The 18,506-nt window shown below is 41.6% G+C and overlaps 1 long non-coding RNA gene across 1 annotated transcript in view; it reads right to left on the reverse strand.

The window, feature by feature from the left end:
• Positions 1–1,483: 1,483 nt before the first annotated feature.
• LOC109447443 (uncharacterized) overlaps positions 1,484–18,506 on the reverse strand; it is a 172,410-nt gene continuing 155,387 nt past the window's right edge. Inside the window, exons 5-7 of the long non-coding RNA XR_012498336.1 lie at positions 16,849–16,947; positions 13,348–13,497; positions 1,484–3,609 (exon numbers count right to left, since the gene is read on the reverse strand). This is a non-coding gene — a long non-coding RNA (uncharacterized LOC109447443). The remainder of the gene's footprint in view (positions 3,610–13,347; positions 13,498–16,848; positions 16,948–18,506) is intronic.

The raw sequence follows: 18,506 nt of genomic DNA on the forward strand, positions 1-18,506 counted from the left end.
GAGCATTCTGTGCTTCCCTCTACTGTCGTATCTTTTATATGTATTGTTTAGTTGTCTGTCCATTGGCCTATATCCCAAACTAGAGGGAAAAGTCTCTGATTGTTGGACCCAAGAGATCCCCATGACCTAGAACAATGGCTGGCACCCGATAAGCAGTCAGTAAATATTTGCTGAATGTATTAAAGAAAGACAGAAAGTTAAACTGCATCTTCTTGCATGGTGCCTTCCAGGTTATTTCCTCTGTGGCGAGACATAAAGAATGGGGAAAAGAGAAAGGACAAGGTCATAAAATACCATGAAAATCATCTTAGTTCCTGAACTTTGTCCCAAAGAGTGACCCGTAGAGGGCAGGGTCCAGGTTTCTCTGATTCCTCTTTCTAGCAGAGCAACAAATGGCAGTTTAATAAATGCCTTTCTGTGAGGAGGCTGAGCCTTGCAAAAATAAAAATTGGGGAAAGGGGAGGGGTAGTTGTCTGATAGATATTCTGCAGAATTACCTGTTCTTCCCTGTTATGCTACCCTATTTCCCCAAAAATAAGACCTAGCCGGACAATCAGCTCTAATGTGTCGTTTGGAGCAAAAATTAATATAAGACTCAGTGTTATATATTATTATATTATATTATATTATATTATATTATATTATTATATTATATTATATTATATTATATTATATTATATTATATTATATTATATTATATTATATTATTAGACCCAGTCTTACATTATAGTAAAATAAGACCGGGTCTTATATTAATTTTTGCTCCAAAAGATGCATTAGAACTGTCCGGCTAGGTCTTATTTTCGACGAAACGCGATACAACATGAAGAAGAGAACGTAATTCAGATTCCCTTCACCTTCCACTCTCTCAGGTTTTTTCCCCTGCCTGATGGGGTCATCTCCCTGATACTCTTCTCAGTAGCAACATCTCCATTTCTGTTAGGGAACATAGGCGAGGGCATACTGATCGCTAGCGCTCATAAACACCACTGTTTTAGCAGTAAGATAAAGGGAGAGAGACTCATGCCATCCCTCACACACAGCCTCAAGCAGGTTCCAGAGTGTATCCCTAAGCAAATTCATTATGGGTGGTATCATTCTGTTGGAAGATGTAAAACTGCTTCTAACCTACCAGGAGAGGCATAGCAGGCATCCACAATTCTCTTCCCTGGAATCACAGAATCCCAAGGCAAATGTGCAGGCCTAACTCTAGACCAATGAAATCAGAATCTCTGAGAACAGGGCCTCTGGTATCTGCATTTTTAAAGTGGCCCAGGTGATTCTAATGTGCAGCTTGAGACCCATTGGCCTGGTATTAAGACCGAGGTGGGGCTTAGAAATTACCCCACTCAATACGTTGGTTAAAATGAGTGAACTAGATCTCTACACTGAACAAACCATCACAGTGTGGAGTGGAAAAAAAACAACAACAAACAAGTTGCAGAATAGAAGCGCAGAAAGATACAAATTATAAAATGCACCCTCAATATTAATATATTCTCTATATTATTTATTTATACGTGAAAGCCTGCAAGAGGATTAGAGGCGAGTGCTTTAATTTCTTTCAAGCCGTTGCCTCTCAGGGAGGGGGAAGGGGCTAAGGAGGGAAGATAAAGGTGCTAAAAGAGACATCCATCTTGTGTTGAACTTGGCTTGTATTTTAAAAATAAGTCTTCAAACAAATATTACAAAACGTTAATAATGGTCAACTTTGGCTAGAAGGTATGTACATCATTATATTCTCTTGAGCTTTTTTTTTAAGTTCTTAAAAATGATAACATTAAAAAAAATAAAGATCTAGCACCTGGGTTTTTCTAAATGTGAACTGAGGCCCGTTAGCCTCTTTGGAGCGATAACCATGTGAGGGGCGGAGCCTGGAGCTCTGGACTCCCTCCCACCTCTGCCATTGACCGCTGAATCAGAGGTCTCCCTGCCGGGAAGTCCTCAGCGCGCCCTCGCAGCATCTCCTTGGGTCCTCCTGACAGAGGTTCACAGCCTCCGCCTCGCAGGGGTTCTCGGCTGGCTGGCGGCTGCAGGCTGCGTTCCCTGTCTCGGTCCCTTTCCAGCGCTGGGGGTGCGGCAGATGCTGTGCGCGCAGTGACCCGCTTGCCCCCTGGGCACCGAGGCGTGACCCGGTAGGCTGCTGCTGCGTTTGACTCTGCCGAGCCTGCGCTCAGGTGGGCGTTCCCAGGCGGGAACCCTGCAAGGAAGGCAATCAGTCGGCTTGTATCCATGCTGAAAAGCCCCCTCTGAAGGCAGCGACTCAGACACAAAGCTTGAATGACTGTGCTTCGCTGCAGAGGGTACAGCTGGATTATTGATTGGGGCTGAGACAGGCGTTGAAATGAATTCGGGAGACTCAGGAGATCTGCTTTTATGATTTGGGCTCTCCCAGGATTTTGCAGGCCCCAGAAGGATTTTGCTTTGGTCCAGAGCAAAGGATCTCCCTGTGATCCTAGCTAAAATTTGGGGGAGTAATCTGCACAAATCATTTTCTCTTAATAAAAAGCAAACCCACAGTTGCACATGCTGGGTTTCTCCCCTCCTCCCATGTTCTGATGTGGCTGGCTCACTTGTCACTGAGCTGTTTGAATGAGCTGTTGTGTTTTTACCTCTTTCCTAGCAAGCCCTGATGTAAAAGCAAGCCAGTGTCTGAGAGCAGTTGAGGAGCCATGTTCATAGAGTAGGAGTACAGCCCGCAATTATGCCAGGCAATCAGAGGCTTTAATGGATGAATAGCTGTCAAAGCACGTTGGGATGTTTGATAACCTCTAGGGCTGCTTATTGTGAGTGGAAACCACAAGGTGAAAAAAGAGACAGGGATGGATGAGCTTGCGTTTCTTTTCCCTCCTTGCCTCTGAAGAGTTTGACAATACTGCCAAGTACTCCCTGGGGAGAGTGCTCTTGGGGGCCCAGCAGGATTCTGGTTTGAAGAAAGAGGAGGAGAGGCACATAATTAAGGAAGAAAAAGCAGAAATTGGGGGCAAGAATGTACATTTAATGCAGGAATTCAAGCACAGAAGTACCATGGAAGGGAAAGGGGAAGAAGCCTCGTTATCCAGTATCCCAGAAGAGGAGCTGGAGACAGTTAAGATGAGATGGGAGTAACCCACCCCCACCCCAAGTCTCCAGCCAGAAAATAGAGAGATGGAAGCATCTGCCTCATTTTTGAATCAGTCTCTCCCAGGATTTTGCCAGCTCCAGAAATTGAACTGAAGTTGTGTTCTAGGCATCAGAGTGTTTTTTTGCTGGGTTGCAGTATGAGGAATTTTCCTTAATGCCTGGAAACAGGAGAGCATTGACTAATGCAGGGACATCGGACGGAGCTCCATTTATTTGCCAGCTCTGTTGAATGGCAGTGGCTCGCTGGCACATTCAGTTGGGAAGGGTTTTCAGGCCAGATCCAGGCTCTGCGGCGGAACAGTGCTTGGCTGATTAGTGATGTCTTTCTTGGACGAGGAATGGTAAGGGAAGTATACTCAAATGAGTTTCCTATTTGTCATTTCTGCTTGGGGATGCTTTTCCTTCTGCAGGGGCACCACCACCACTGACATCGATGTAATGATCTTTGATCTTTGCTGTAGACTCCTCTGCTAAGGAGCTTTCAACCTAAATGGGAAGGCAAAACAGGTCAGCAATGACATTTTTTTCTAGGTTCTCTACGTCCTATGGAATTGGCCAAATGTATGACTCAAGCGGCATCGAAGTGCTCTTCCCCTGGCTTGCTTGTTACCAAAATGCCTAGAGACCACATACCAGAGTGAACAGACCTTTGTTCTTGGCTTTATCCTCTGAAAATTAAACAGATCTCTATACTTAGGCTCATCTCCCCAAAATTAAACAACCAGAAATATGCAATTAATTATATGACTAAAATAAATGTTCAGTGACTATCTCCTTTCCAGGGTCTGACGCAGGTAGTTTTGCGCACAAATCCACTTATGTACGCAATAGGTCCTTGGGCTTCTCATGCACTAATGTTGCTTATGTTGAAATAAATAAGGAAGGAAGAGTAGCTGGAACAGAATTCTGACACCAATGTCTTGCTGCCTGTGGGAGGAACAGAGAGCCCAGAAAAAAGGACTCAGACTTTGAATCCAGACAGAGCTGAATGGAAGGATAGGAGCGGGGTAGTAGAGAGAGGAGAGAGAAAAGAATGTGAGAAAGACTCAAACCCTTTTTGCAGACAGTCCCAGCTCGATACACATGTGAAATATTCATGTTTATCTTTAGCGCCTGTGGTGGGCTGAATAATGCACCCCCCTCTCCCCCCAGCCAGATGTCTATACCCTCATACCTGGTCCCTATACGTGGTAAAAGGGACTTTACAGACGTGATTAAATTAAGGTTCTTGAGATGGTGAAACTGTCCTGGACTACCTGAGTGGGCCCAGTGTAATCATAGGGTCTTTATAAGAGGGATGCAGGAAGGACCACATTTGGTGAAGGGGGTGTAATAATGGAAGCAGAGGTCAGAGGGAGCAGGGCCAGGAGCTAAGGAGCATGGGCAGCCTCCAAAAGCTGGAAAGGCAAGAAGGGATTCTCCCCTCGAGTCTCCAGAAGGAACACAGTCCTGCAAACCCATTTTAAACTTCGGACCTCCAGAAGTACAAGAGGATAAAAGAGTGCTGCTTTAGGCCCATAAGCTTGTGGCAATGTGTTACAGAAGACATAGGAAAGTAAGACGGGAGCCCCTGGCTGACTCATGAAGTGTCTCCTCCATCCCCATAGCTTTTAGGCTTCCTGAAGTCTCACTCCCACAAACAACTGTTCTTAGGAGAGAAGTCCCCATTGCGTGTTAATTATAATCATTTTATTCACACATTTCAATCAACCTCGACAGTGTTTGACTATTGGCAAATTGTGTCCATGTTAAAGGAATTCCAAGCACGAGCATCCATTCCTGATACCCTCTACACGTCAGGCTGCCAGCTTAGCACCAAAGGAATATCTACGTCCTGGATAAGAAGAATCTTTAAGGTGGGAAAATCCCCCAAATCCTAGCTTGTGAGATATGTTTGCCATGATAAGGTATCAGAACCTCTATTTTGAGTAATTTTTTACTGTTCTGTGTCAGTTAGGAGGCTACAAGACCTATCTTTATATCACCCCTCTATCATCACAATGAGGGAAATAATTACTTCAATTGGGCATATGGACTAAAAGTATCTTTTGAGGCTAATTACGGTGAAGTACACTGAAAACGTCTTTCAGAGAAATAGGCTGTAGGTTCCATGAGGCCAAGACCAGAACCCATCTTTAACTGTCAGTGAGTTCCAGCAACTAGCAGAGCACCTGGCACAGAGGAGACATTCAAGCAATATATCTCAGTTGAATAAATGAATGAACTAAAGAGTAAATACTCTTTGATGGTGGTTGTTCACTAGTGAATTTCCCTAAGGCTAAATGATACCTGTAGAAAACGCTAAAGGCTATTGCTGATATTTGCAAGAAATATAGTGGTCTTTAAAATGGAAGAAAAAAAAAAAAAATTTTCCTGCATATAACCCTTGGTGTAATTACAGGAGATTTTAATTTTCTCCTTTATTTTTGTCTGTGTTTTTAAATGTTGCATATTGAATGTGATTTACATTTATTATCACAAAACCAGTTAATTACAAAAAAGTAGGTTCTTGAGGAGTCTGGTTAGTTGGCTACAGTTGGATGACTTTCCTTGGGGATGGTTTTAGTTGTCAGAAAGAGGCATTAAGTTCATGAATATAGTTGATTATTGACCTCTGGTTTTCTTACCAGGGAAGTGAGACGTGGAAGTAGTATATTATGGTAAGGAGCAAGGACTTATCAGACTTTGAGTCTGTCCCCTACTAGTTCTTCAACAGTAAACAAGCTACCTAGCTTCTCTCAGCTCTGCTATTCTTATCTGTAACATGGAGTAAATATATCTCACAGGACTATTTGGAGGTTAAGGGAGACATAGGTTATAAAGCATTTAGCTCCATTCCTAGCACATTATAAGTACTCAATACATGTCAGTACTTATTTTTTTTATTAGGAACAAATTGGACATCTTTGGCCTTGATGCTGATTTTCCCTGCTGATACGCAAACTGATTTTTCAGTGCCCACAAATGGAGGGCGTTGGGAATTCCTGTGTTGTTTTTTTTTCTAGCAATAATTAGAAGTGACAGAGTCATTAGGAGGTGAGAGGACATAATTAATCTCTTTGGCGCTCAGCACTTTCCTTTGTAACAGAAGGAGATAGAACTGGAAGACCTTTAAGAATCTTCCCTGCTCTAAAATATTGTGTTTATAAGGTTTAGTTTTGCATTGGAAACCTTCATTTGAAGGATAATGACTTTTTGTAAAATTCACTTTTTTTAAATCAACTACAGTCTAGTTAGTCCCTTCTACAATCTGTTTTCCCAGATAAATATCTCGGAACAGAACAAAGATCCTGGTATCTGGCCAGTTGTCTTTGTATTCCATACACAAGGCTGGAAGTAGATTCTAACTTTTTGTTGTTGGGAAAAATTAAATTATATTTGTCTTGGCAATGGACTAGAGGGTGCCAAAGGCTAAGAATTTTAAATAACCATGTACTGTTAAAGAATATGAGAGCTAACCATTTCCACGTAAGCAACGGCTAACTTTGTAATGAAAAAGTCTCAGATTACACCTGACTAAAAATGAGTAGTAACTTTTTGTTTTATAGATGACTGCCCCATGGCTGCCCAGGGCTACCAATTATGGTGCCACCTCATCTAGCCTCTCATTCTATCCCTTTCCCTCCTCATCAAAATTTACCTGCCCAATGTTTCATTCCCTCCAGGGCCTTGCTTCCAGTTGCTATGGCAACAGCTAGCTAATCCAGGCTTAATGTGCCCTTTCTGCCTTCTCAAGCAAGGGAGACTTCTGGAGACAATCTCTTCCTGGAAGTGAAATGACACTAATGGGGGAATCTCAAACTAAGACGTAAGACTAACATTTTGAAACAGGTAGCCTGCTGTCTCTCTCAAATTACAACATGGAAGCAGTCTTCCACCCTACCTACCTGTACAGTTAAGCTGGTACCTTGTTATTCTTGTTCTTTCCTTTTGCTAAATATCTATGTCCTGTCGGCTGTGATAACAGTGACATGCTGACTGTGGCCTGTCCTGTGAAGAACTACTGAGGGCTGTGACTGCAGAAGTGATATTCAAATCCAACCAGCCAGCACCTTTTCCTGAACTCTCACTAATGCAGGAAGAAAGGATACTGTAGAAAACAAACAAACTAAAGAGTCTGGCAATTTCTCAATTTCTCATCTTGTGTCTGATTGACCTCTTTTACACCAGGGGAAGTATTGTCAAACCACCGACCCCCAGAGCTGTGTTGTCTTGGAGATGCTAAATTGCAAAGGAAAAACATCGCAGGGTTAAGGAGGAAGACAGCTCTGGGTGTGGAATGTTTACAAGGGGGAGTAACCTTCGCCAAAGTGCTGTTCTAGATCATTAGGCTTACACACCAGGGTCCTGGTTCTAAGATGTCCTAGTTGACATGCACCAGGGAGGGTAAATGACAACAACAGTTTAATGTTACCCATCCCCAGAGGTATTAGCATTTTGACATGAAATAGAGAGGCAGTTCAAAATACAATAGAGTTTAAGCATAGAAGCAGGAGGGGATGGAAAGAAATTGGAGATGCAGATGATTTTGTAGATCAATAACCTAGAGTGTGTCCCATCTGCCCTTCTGTCTTTCATTAAGTTACTTAATCTCTAAACTTCCATTTTCTCACCTATATTAGGGAGTTATAATTGCTCCTATCTCATAGAGGATGTTCAGAAGATTAAATTATATTATCCATATAAAAGGTTGAGGGATTGAGTAAATGCTTAATAAATGAAGGTTTCTGTTGTAAATAAAGCTTTAAGGGAAGGAAATTAAAACTGGTTGTGGGATTTAAAACAGCCTTTCTTCAACAAATACTTACCGAGCCCTTCTCAAATGTATCCAGACACTGTTCTAAATGTTGGGCGGGGAGAATAGCTGTGATCAAGACGGACAAATGCTCTGCCATTACTGAGCTTACATATTACTGGGGGAAGGCAATGAATACACAAAAACATACATAATACAACTCGAAGTAGCAATAAGTACTATGAAGAAAAGTAAGCAGAGTAAGGGTTTGATAAAGGGTGATATGCAGGGGGCTATTTTAGATGGGATCATCAGGGAAAATATATGTGAGGAGGAGACATATGCACAGAGCTTTAAACGAAATTAAGAGAGTGAGTCAGGTGAGGCTCTGTCGGAAGGAATCAATAAACCAGTCACATATTGATGGACTGTTTTTTCTGGGTATTTGCTGTTACCTCTAAAATTCTATCAGTAGATGGAAATTTACATAGCTAAAGGTAAGATCAATCTTGAATCTGAAATTAGGACTAGAGGAAAGAAGGACACCAGAATTTGCTGAGTTCTTATTATACGCCAGAAACTGTACTCCCTGCTTTAAACAGGTTCATTTTTTCCTCTAACCACATAATCACTCTGTCATTTTTCATAACAGCCCATGATGTGATTATTCCTCTCCCAATGTGGAAACTGAACCTTGAGAATTTTCAGCAACTTGACCCCAGATAACAAGAGGGTGAAATGGAATTCAAACAGATTTCACTGATCACAAGTAAACTCTCCAGGTCGTATTATGACACAGGAGGACCAGCGCGCCTTAGAACGCCTTGGAAAAGCAGCCCTCCACTCTGCACCCCCACCCCACACACACACATAAAGCCTGTTGGTGGGGGGTAATTTATTTTAAATGATCTTAATAATTTTTATTTTTCAATTCGAGTTGACATAGAATATTATATTAGTTTTAGGTATACAAGATAGTGATTAGACATTTATATAACTAAGGAAGTGATCACCATGATAAATCTAGTACCCATCTGACACCATAAATAGTTATTACAATATTATTGACTATATTCTCTATGCTGTACATTACATCCCTATGACTATTTTGTAACTACAAATTTGTACTTAATCTCTTTCCCTTTTTCACTCATCTGCCCCACCACTCAATCTGGCAACTATCAAAATGTTCTCTGTATACATGAGATTGTTTATGTTTTGTTTATTTATTTTCTTTTTTTCTTTTTTTAAGATTCCACATATAAATGAAATCCTATGGTATTTGTCTTTCTCTGGCTTACTTATTTCGTTTAGCATAATACCCTCTAGGTCCATCCATGTGGTTGCAGATGGTAAGATTTCATTCTTTTTTATGGCTGAGAAATATTCCATTGTATATATGCACTACTTTTTATTTATCTATTCATCTATTGATGGACATTTAGGTTGCTCCCATAACTTGGCTATTGTAAATAATGCTGCAGTGAACATATAGATGTATGTGTCTTTTCAAACTAGTGTTTCGGGCTTCTTTGGATAAATACCCAGGAGTAGAATAACTGAGTCCTTGTCTCTTGTTATAGACTTTTTTAAAGGTATATTTTGTCTGGTATAAGTATTGTTATTTTAATTTCTATTTTCATGACATTCCTTTTTCTATCCCTTTACTTTCAGTCTGTGTGTGCCTTTAAAAGTGAAGTGAGTCTCTTGTAGACAGCATACGTAAGGGTCTTGTTTTCTTATCCATTCAGCCACCTTATGTAAATGGTGCATTTAATCCATTTACATTTAAAGTAATTGTTGATATACAGTTATTGCCATTGTTTTGTTTTTAATATTTTTGAGCTTTTTCTTTTCTTCTTCTTAAAGAAGTTCCTTTAACATTTCTTGTAATATTGGTTTAGTGGTGATGAACTCCTTTAGCTTTCACTTGTCTGAGAAGCTCTTTATCTTTCCTTCCATTCTAAATGATAGCTTTGCTGGGTAGAGTAATCTTTGTTTGTAAGTCACTGCTTTTCATCACTTTGAACAGTTTGTGCCAATCCGTTCTGACCTGTAAAGTTTCTGTTGAGAAATCAGCTGACACTCTTATGGGAACTGCCTTGTAGGTAACTAATTGCTTTTTTCTTGCTGCTTTTAAGAGTCTCTCTTTGTCTTTAACCTCTGGCATTTGAATTATGATGTGTCTTGATGTGGTCCTCTTTGGGTTCATCCTGTTTGGGACTTTGTGCTTCCTGGGCTTGTATATCTATTTCCTTTGCCAGGTTAGGGAAGTTTTCTGTCATTATTTCTTTAAATAGGTTTTCATTTCCTTGCTCTCTCTCTTCTCCTTCCGGTACATTTATGATGTGACTATTGGTATGCTTGATATTGCCCCAAAGGCCCCTTAAACTCTCCTTATTTTTTTTCGATTCTTTTTTCTTTTTGCTATTCTGATTGGGTGTTTTCTGCTACCTTATCTTCTAAATTGCTGATAATCCTCTGCTTCAACAAATCTACTGTTGATTCGCTCTAATGTATTCTTGATTTCAGTTATTGTATTCTTCATTTCTGACTGATTCTTTTTTATGTTTCCTATCTCTTTGCTGAAGTTCTCACTGAGATCACTGAGCATTCTTACATGTGTTGTTTTGAACTGTGCATCTGATAGATTGCTTATCTTCATTTTATTTAGTTCTTTTTCTGGAGCTTTGTTCTGGTCTTTCATTTGGTACATGTTTCTTTGTCTCCTCATTTTGGCTGCCTCCCTGTGCCTGTTTCTACATATTAAGTAGAACTGCTATGTCTCCTGGTCTTGGTAGAGTGGCCTTATGTAGTAGGTGTGCTGTGGGGCTTAGTGATGCAGTCTCCCTGGTCACCTGAGCTGGGTGTTCCAGATGTGTCCCTTGTGTGGGTTGTGTGTGGTCTCCTGTTATATAGTTGAGACTTGGCTACTGTTTGCATGTCAATGGGAGGGACTGACTCTCAGGTTGACTGGTTGTGAGGACTGGTCCTGACTACAGTGGAGGAGTTGTTATGCAGAAGCTGACCCTATGGATCAAGATTTGCTTTAGTGGGGCTCTGGTGCCTGCCAGTCTGCCCTTTGGGTATGTCATTTGTGGAGGTGGCTGGGTGGTGCTCTGCTGTGTTCTGAACCTGGCTACTGGGTGTGTTGATTCTGGGGCCTTTGGGGAGGAACTCTGGTGCAGTCCAAGGTCAGCCGCTGTCTGTACCCTGCCCAGGGCCACTTGGTATGAGCTACAAAGTGATCTGCAGATGGTTGCCATTTGTGTTGAGCTTGGAGGTGACTGGGAGAGGCTAAGTTTGTGAATTGAGGCCAGATGCTGCTAGTGTCAGGCTTGGGGCTGCTTAGCAATGCGTATGGGGCTTGCCAAGGCCAGATACTACTTATTTGGAGTTTCTGAACCATTGAAAGGTTTTAGGAAAGTCCACAGGATGAGCCAAGACATGCTGTTTGTATGGAAAAGCCAGTGGAAACAGCTTGGGTGGGAATGCAAGTTGAATTGGGTGGGGTTTCGGAATCATCAGGGGTAGGGCGAACGGTGTTATAGGTTGATGGAGACTCAGATATAGTGTCCACCTGAGTGTGCAAGCTGGGTGTGGCAAGGGCTCAACAAAGGAACAATGGCTTTTGCCAGCAATTCTGTCTGGGAGTAAGCTGCCCCTCCACCCCTCACCTTGAGGCCAGACAATTCAGTTCCTCCCCAAAGCTTTTTGAACTGCTGTTTCAGCACTGGAGCTCAGAGTGAGTGAGTCTGTCAGCAAGTAAGTCTGTGCACGGCTCCTTTAAGAAGAACGCCTGGGACTCCAGCCACCCTTCATCTAACTCAGCCACAATCTCTGCTGATTTTCAGAGTCAGAAGTTATGGAGACTTCTCTTCCCAACACTGGAACTCCGGGCTGAGAAGGCTGGTCTGGGCTGGGACCCCTCTCTCCTCAGTGGGGATTTCCACATCTGAAATATTCCTCCCAATTTTTAATCGCCACACATGGGTGTGGGAACAGCCCATTCCTCATCTCCACCCCTCCTACCAGTCTCAACGTGGCTTCTTCTGTATGAGGTCTGATAATTAAGTTCATGAACTTGTCGCCATGATGTTGCTAACGTTTTTTTGATATCAGTGGGTTTATTCATTATGAATGTGTACCAACTGGACAAACAATTAACCAAATTTACTATTTGGAAGTGCTGAAAAGGCTGCATGAAAAAGTTAGATGACCTGAACTTTTCACCAACAATTCATGGCTCTTGCATCAAGACAATGCACCAGCTCACACAGCACTGTCTGTGAGGGAGTTTTTAGCCAGCAAACAAATAACTGTATTGGAACACCTTACCTACTCACCTGATCTGGCCCCTAGTGACTTCTTTTTTTTACCCGAAGATAAAGGAAATACTGAATGAAAGACATTTTGATGACATTCAGGACATCAAAGGCAATCAATGGCCTCATGGCCATTCCAGAAAAGGAGTTCCAAAATTGCTTTGAAGGGTAGACGAGGAGCTGACATAGGTGCATAGCTTCCCAGGGGGAGCACTTTGAAGGTGACCATAGTGATACTCAGCAATGAGGTATGGAGCACTTTTTCTAGGATAAGTTCTTGAATTTAATTGGAAGACCTTACATGTCCTTAGTTATAGGACTTCTGTTCAGCTAGACTTCAGGTGGTTCTCAATGATGGTTGTTCTGTAGTTTAGTTGTAATTTTAATGTAGTCATGGGAGAAGGCAAGCACAGTGTTAACCTACTCTGCCATCTTGACCAGAAGCTGCACACGTAAGTCTTTGAAAGCCATTAGCCCCCATATCATTAAGAATGTATCTGAAAGCCCCAAGCCTAAATTCTCCCCTCAATACAAGCATAGATTACAGTATCCTGGCCTTCAGTCATCTATGAAAAGAGTATGGTTCCTACTTGAAAGCCTAGAATTGCCCATTTCTGGATTCACCCAGGGCAGAGCTGGAATGTAGGTATTCTACTGCAACAAGATGACATTCTATTGTCACCTTCCAGCCACAGTATTTGATATTAGTGGGCTCAAAATAATTCCACAGGAGAGCAGCTGTGGGGAGTTTTCAGATGAGTTAATGATTTTTTGAATGTACAGTTCAGTGGCAAATTGCCCACATATAGGTCGTTGGTCACCTATCAGAGGCATAACTATAAAGAATATCACTTTTTTATTGTGTAAATGAACATACAAGGAAATAATGATAAAATAGAAGGTTAACTCTTGGCAGACTTTACACTTATTTAAGATACTGCCTTTGCTTAAAATTGTCTCCCTGCCATTTAATCTTACCTATTTAACCTATGAGGTAGGTGATTTTCATCCCTTTTATGTAGATGGGGAATCTGAAACTTTGAAATATATACTGAGTTTCCTAATATTAGCCATCCCGCAAGCTTAGATTTGAGCTCCTATCTGTCCAGAGGTGCCAAAGTCTATACTTTTTCAATTAAAGCAGTTATCTCTTTTGGAATTTACCTTTAGAATTAGCAGCATATTCTTTCAAATAACCTCAGTGTAGTTGACCATTGTCCTTTCAAAGTAGATTTAATTTTGAAGAGTCAAATTCATTTGAAGTCAAGACTGAGTGGATGACTTCACTGCATGATGTCATTTTTGTTATTTTGACTAGAAAAAATGAGAAAGAAGGACAAGGTGACTTCTCATTCATCTTTGCTTTCCTCTAGGACAAGTATTGTATTTTACATAACCAGTGTGTATTTTTTATTTAAAATTATTTGTTGAAATGTTACACATTGGTCTATCATTAGCCATCTATACCTAGCATGAACTTATTGATCAGATTTTCAGTTAGAAAGAACCCTGAAATAACAGAATATAGAGTAGGTTAAGTTTTGATGGTGGCATTAGGATGTGGAAAGGTCAAACCACAGTGCAGCAGTTCCAGGAAAGAAGGTAGGCTAGGTAGGCTAGGGGGTGAAGGGTGAGGAGGCTACAGGGAGCTGAGTGTGGAAATCTGGGATTGGTGGAGAGAGGGGAGGCTAGGGGCGGCAGAGGGTGGGAAGCTGGGAGTTGTAGGCGAGGAGGCTAGGGGGATGGAAGGTTAGAGAATGGGGATAGAGGGTAGGGACCCTATGGGTGGAAGTGGAGGGTAGGAAGGTTGGGAGGTGGTGGGTGAGGAGGCTACAGTAGTGAAGCCAGAGGGGTGAAGAAAGGGGAGGCTGGAAGTGGTGGAGGCTGAGAAGTCTATAGGTGGTGGAGGATGGGAAACTGTGTGTGATGGAAGGTGGGAAGGCTGGGAAGTGAGGGTAGGGAGGCTGGGAGGTAGAAGTTGGAGAGACTGGGAGTGAAGCTTGAGGGGTGGAGGCTGGGGAGTGTATGAGGGGTTGAGGCTGGGAAAATGGGGGTTGTGGAGGTTAGGGAAGCTGGGGGTTGGAGGTAAGTAGTTTGGGGAGTGGAGGTGGGGAGTGTAAGAGATATGAATGCTAGGGAAACCTGCCTTTAAAATCTTGTGAAAGAAAAGCACTCAGGGAATAAAATATAATAAAATGTTACATAAAATTATACTTTCAGGAACCACTTAGCACCTTGGACGAGGTCATGGTAACCTCATTTGCCTCAGGGGTAGCTGAGTATTTTTCTCACTTGATTCACCACGGAATTAACTCCAGCTGAAATATAAATCCCTCTGTTTTTTGAGAGCCTTAATTACCTCCCTGCTTCAAATGTAGTTATGGCCATTGTGGAATGATGATCTACCTTTAACTTCATCCATCACCAATAATCAGCAAGGGAAAAGTAATTAATAAATGTCTGAATATGCTTTAATTAATTCAGGCTATTCCGCTTTACGAGGTAGGGTTGTGCAGACTTCTCTTTCCAGTTAAATATTTACTGAGAGCAACTAGGTCTGTGTTAAATCATAGAATTCTAAAAACATATATATGGAAACATGTGCATTTTACCTTAAGTAGGGGATAATTCTCGGAAATGGAACTTCAGTAACATAGCTACCTTCATTTGTGCATCTATAAAAAGCAGCTCCAATTTTAGTGAGACACCTAGAATATGTTATAAAATATCGGTGTATAATTAATTCAAAATTCTGTCATTAAATCATGTAATGATGCTTTGTGAGCATACATAAGCTTAATTGGGAGTAATGAAACTAAGGAGATTGAGATCCAGAGTGCCGTAAATAAAATAACAGTTAGCAGCTCCTGTAGTATAAATTTAGTTCATTGGGTAATTTTGTACAGCTCCCAACATTTGTTCTGGGTTGACAGTCTCTCTCTTCTATAGGAAGACAAAGAAAGATGACTAAGTCTCCTAACTGGAAGATCTGAAGAGTTCCAGGCCTGTGGGATCGCTCTGTTATTAGCTGGCAGAGGATGAGTATGTCAGCTGACCCAACAGTCAATGAGCTCCTTTCAATTTGCAGTGGATGAATGGGTAGAGCACATTCAAAGGGCAGGACATTACACTGTCGTGAAAAGAGTTTTGCAGGTTCAAGGTCAACATCTCTCACTTCAGTAAGTTCAGTTTCCTCATCTGTAAAATGGGCAGAGTGATACCTGCTTTGCGGAGATTTTTGAGGATGAAATGAAAAAGCTCATGGAGTGCCTGACACAGTGCCGAGCATGAGGGAAGCATTCAATAAATGCTATTGGTTTTCCTACACCCCAGCACAGAGTGTACTGCACGGTGTAAAAACAATAGATAGTTGTTGACGTGACTGAACTGTGCCCATTGAGATGAGTTCCCCAAGGGGATGGCCTATATTTCCAGTCAGGCACTGAACAAACAAATGGAACTCCAATCAGATTTAAGACCCAGTCAGACTAATGGCAACAGAGAGGACTGGAAAAATAAAAAAATGACTGCATCAATATGGTAGCAGATCAACAGACTGATTTTTTGTAATTTACCAAATACAGGTAAATATGGGAAAAAACTAAAAATTAGATGGAAAAATTGGAAAAGATATGAAGAAATAGGTCACAGGAAAAGAACGTGTTCTTAAGCATATCGAAAGATGTCCAATCTCACTGGTGAGACAAATGTGTATTAAAACTACAGTGATATTCCATCTTCACCCATCAGAATGGCAAAGATAAAGTAGTTTGACACTGCACTGCATTAGTGAGATATGAGAAACAGCCCGCATCAGACATCAGTGTTGGGACAGTGACCGGTGCAATTCTGTGCAAAGTAATTTGCAATATCTTTCAAAATTATAAATGCATATTCCTTCTACCTCAGAAATTCAACTTCTAAGAATTTCTCCTGTAGGTATACTAACATGCACAGAGCAGAATATATAGAAACATTCATTCCATGATTACTTATGATAGCAAAATATTGAAACCACCCAACTGTCAGTATGGTGCTGGTTAATTAAACTTAGTAGATGCATGTAATGAAATACTGTGTAGCTATTAAGAATTAAAACTAATGAAATTTAAATATTAGCTCTGTTTTGACCATTGCAGAGCTCCAAGATCTCTTTTCTTTTTGGCAAAAATCTCAAAAAAAAATTGTCAGAAAAATGGAAGGGACTATGAGTGGTGACTTTTTTCTCCAGTCAAATTCATTATAATAAAGAATAATTTATTGGAAGGATAACTCATTAAATTTTAGACAGAGTGAATAGATTGTGGCTGCCCTCTAATGTACATCCCTGAGCATGAAAACAAAAGGATGAAAAAGACAGTTGTATGTCATAGGAATCTTCCTGGAAGATCCCCAAGGAGACAGAAATAGAAAATTCCTAGGTCCAGTTGTACAAGAGGTGTAGAACCTGCACCAAAGACACAAAACAAGAGGCACATCTCTAATAAGGCATAGCAAAATGTCAGGACCAGGACCCCAGAAGTCAGGCCTGGGGACTTAGGCTTGCTGAAAGCACAAGACTCGCCTTCCTGGTCGTCTAAGATGCATCCGGGTGGGAGAAAGGGCAGGGAGTAAAAGTGTGGGAACCTGTTACAAAGAGCTTCTCAGCCTTGGTGGACTCCTCACCTCCCTGCAGCTGTCCACTGTCACCATGCTGCGAGCATCCCTGGGAGAGGAACACAAACTCATTTGGATTTCTCATCAGGCTTAAGATGGAGAGAAAGGCTAAGGCAAACAAAAAGAGAGAAGAAATCATTGAAATGAAAAATCTGATGAGATATGTAAAAGAAAAAGGGAGTGGAATTGAAAGGGAAATGTTGAGTTCTTTACCCCAGAACTCACTCCAGAATCTTGGAGCATAGGACCTAAAAATCTTCAGAGGCTTATAATCTTGCGAGTTGACTTTTATTGCAAACTTTAGGTTTGAAAGCTCTGATCTGTTGGGAGATGCATTTAAATTAGTCAAGGAAAGAGCAGATGAGGACCATGTGCCGACTGGTGAAGGGAGATGGAACAGAGGATTGCAGCATCAAGGAGTCTTGGACAAAGCAGAGGAACTTTTGTAGGTTGCTTGGATTTTGCAAAACAAACCTGTGAAAAGGGGGGCGAGAGGGTTCTACCTGAAAATCAAAACCTAACTGCATCCACTTTTCAATGGCAAACCTAGCTGAGTTGGGCACTCAGAATGCAGCTGCTCGATGACATCTGTCATTGGATGTAGGACCCATTCCAATCCAGCACGACTTGATCTTAACTTGATCACATCTGCAAAGACCCTCTTTTCAGGTAAGCTCACATTCACAGGTGCTAGGGGTTGGGACTTCAATATTCCTTTCTGGGGAACACACTTCAACCCATTACAGACACCTCGTGCAAAACCGCTTTCATTTTGCGTAAAGCCATTTTACCCAGGAGTCCAGCAGTGGCCACACTTTTGAGATCTGTTTTTTTCCACCTCTTCATGTACAGGCCTGTAATATTCTTTCTAGAGTTGTACTTTCACTTGGTAAAAGTGTAGCTAAGAAGCAAGGGATGGTGACACCTCATCACTTTTTCTGTCACCAGACTGATAGGCATTAAATTACACTGACAAGACAGATGCCCTGGGCGCAAATGGCCAGTGTGTAGAGAAAAAAAGAGTAGCAATCAAAGTACCCACGAAGACAGCTCATTTCAGAGCTCTTTCTCCTGCCCACGCATTGGGGTACTTATTTGACAAAACAACAGGAAGTTATTTGGCTTCACATAGCCATCCGTTTGCTCTGTCCCTAGTACCTGAATGTCTGTGAGAAAGCACAGCATTCTGGAGAGGCAGGCAAGTGACCTCTTGGGATTCCTTGGAAACATTTTTATTTTATTTTATTTTTTCTGTTAAAAACTAATGGTTACAAGAGAACGCTCCAAATCCAGTTCCAACCCAATTGCTTTTAAATCCATGTAAATACTCAAAACAAAAACACCGTTGCTATTTGGTCACTGAGTAGTAGAACACTGTGTTCTTATTCAATGAACTTTTATTTCCATTGGGAACTGTAGGCATGATGCATTTTAAGTGGACAACTCTAATTCCTAGTTGTCAGTGAAGACAGCCTTTAGGACCAGCTTGTCAGGATCTAGGGTTAGGATCCTGGAGCTAAGGATGTGCAGAGGAGGGGAGCAGCAGAGACGAGGAGGAGGCTGGGAGCAACAGCCATCACCATCAGAGGGCAGGGGAAGCTGAAGGCTCTGAACTGGATGGAGGCAGATACCCTCACTGAGAGGAACTGCCAGTGCCTCCCACACCT

The sequence above is a fragment of the Rhinolophus sinicus genome, linkage group LG07 (genome assembly GCF_036562045.2).
Source record: "Rhinolophus sinicus isolate RSC01 linkage group LG07, ASM3656204v1, whole genome shotgun sequence".
In the NCBI taxonomy this organism is placed as follows: Eukaryota; Metazoa; Chordata; class Mammalia; order Chiroptera; family Rhinolophidae; genus Rhinolophus; species Rhinolophus sinicus.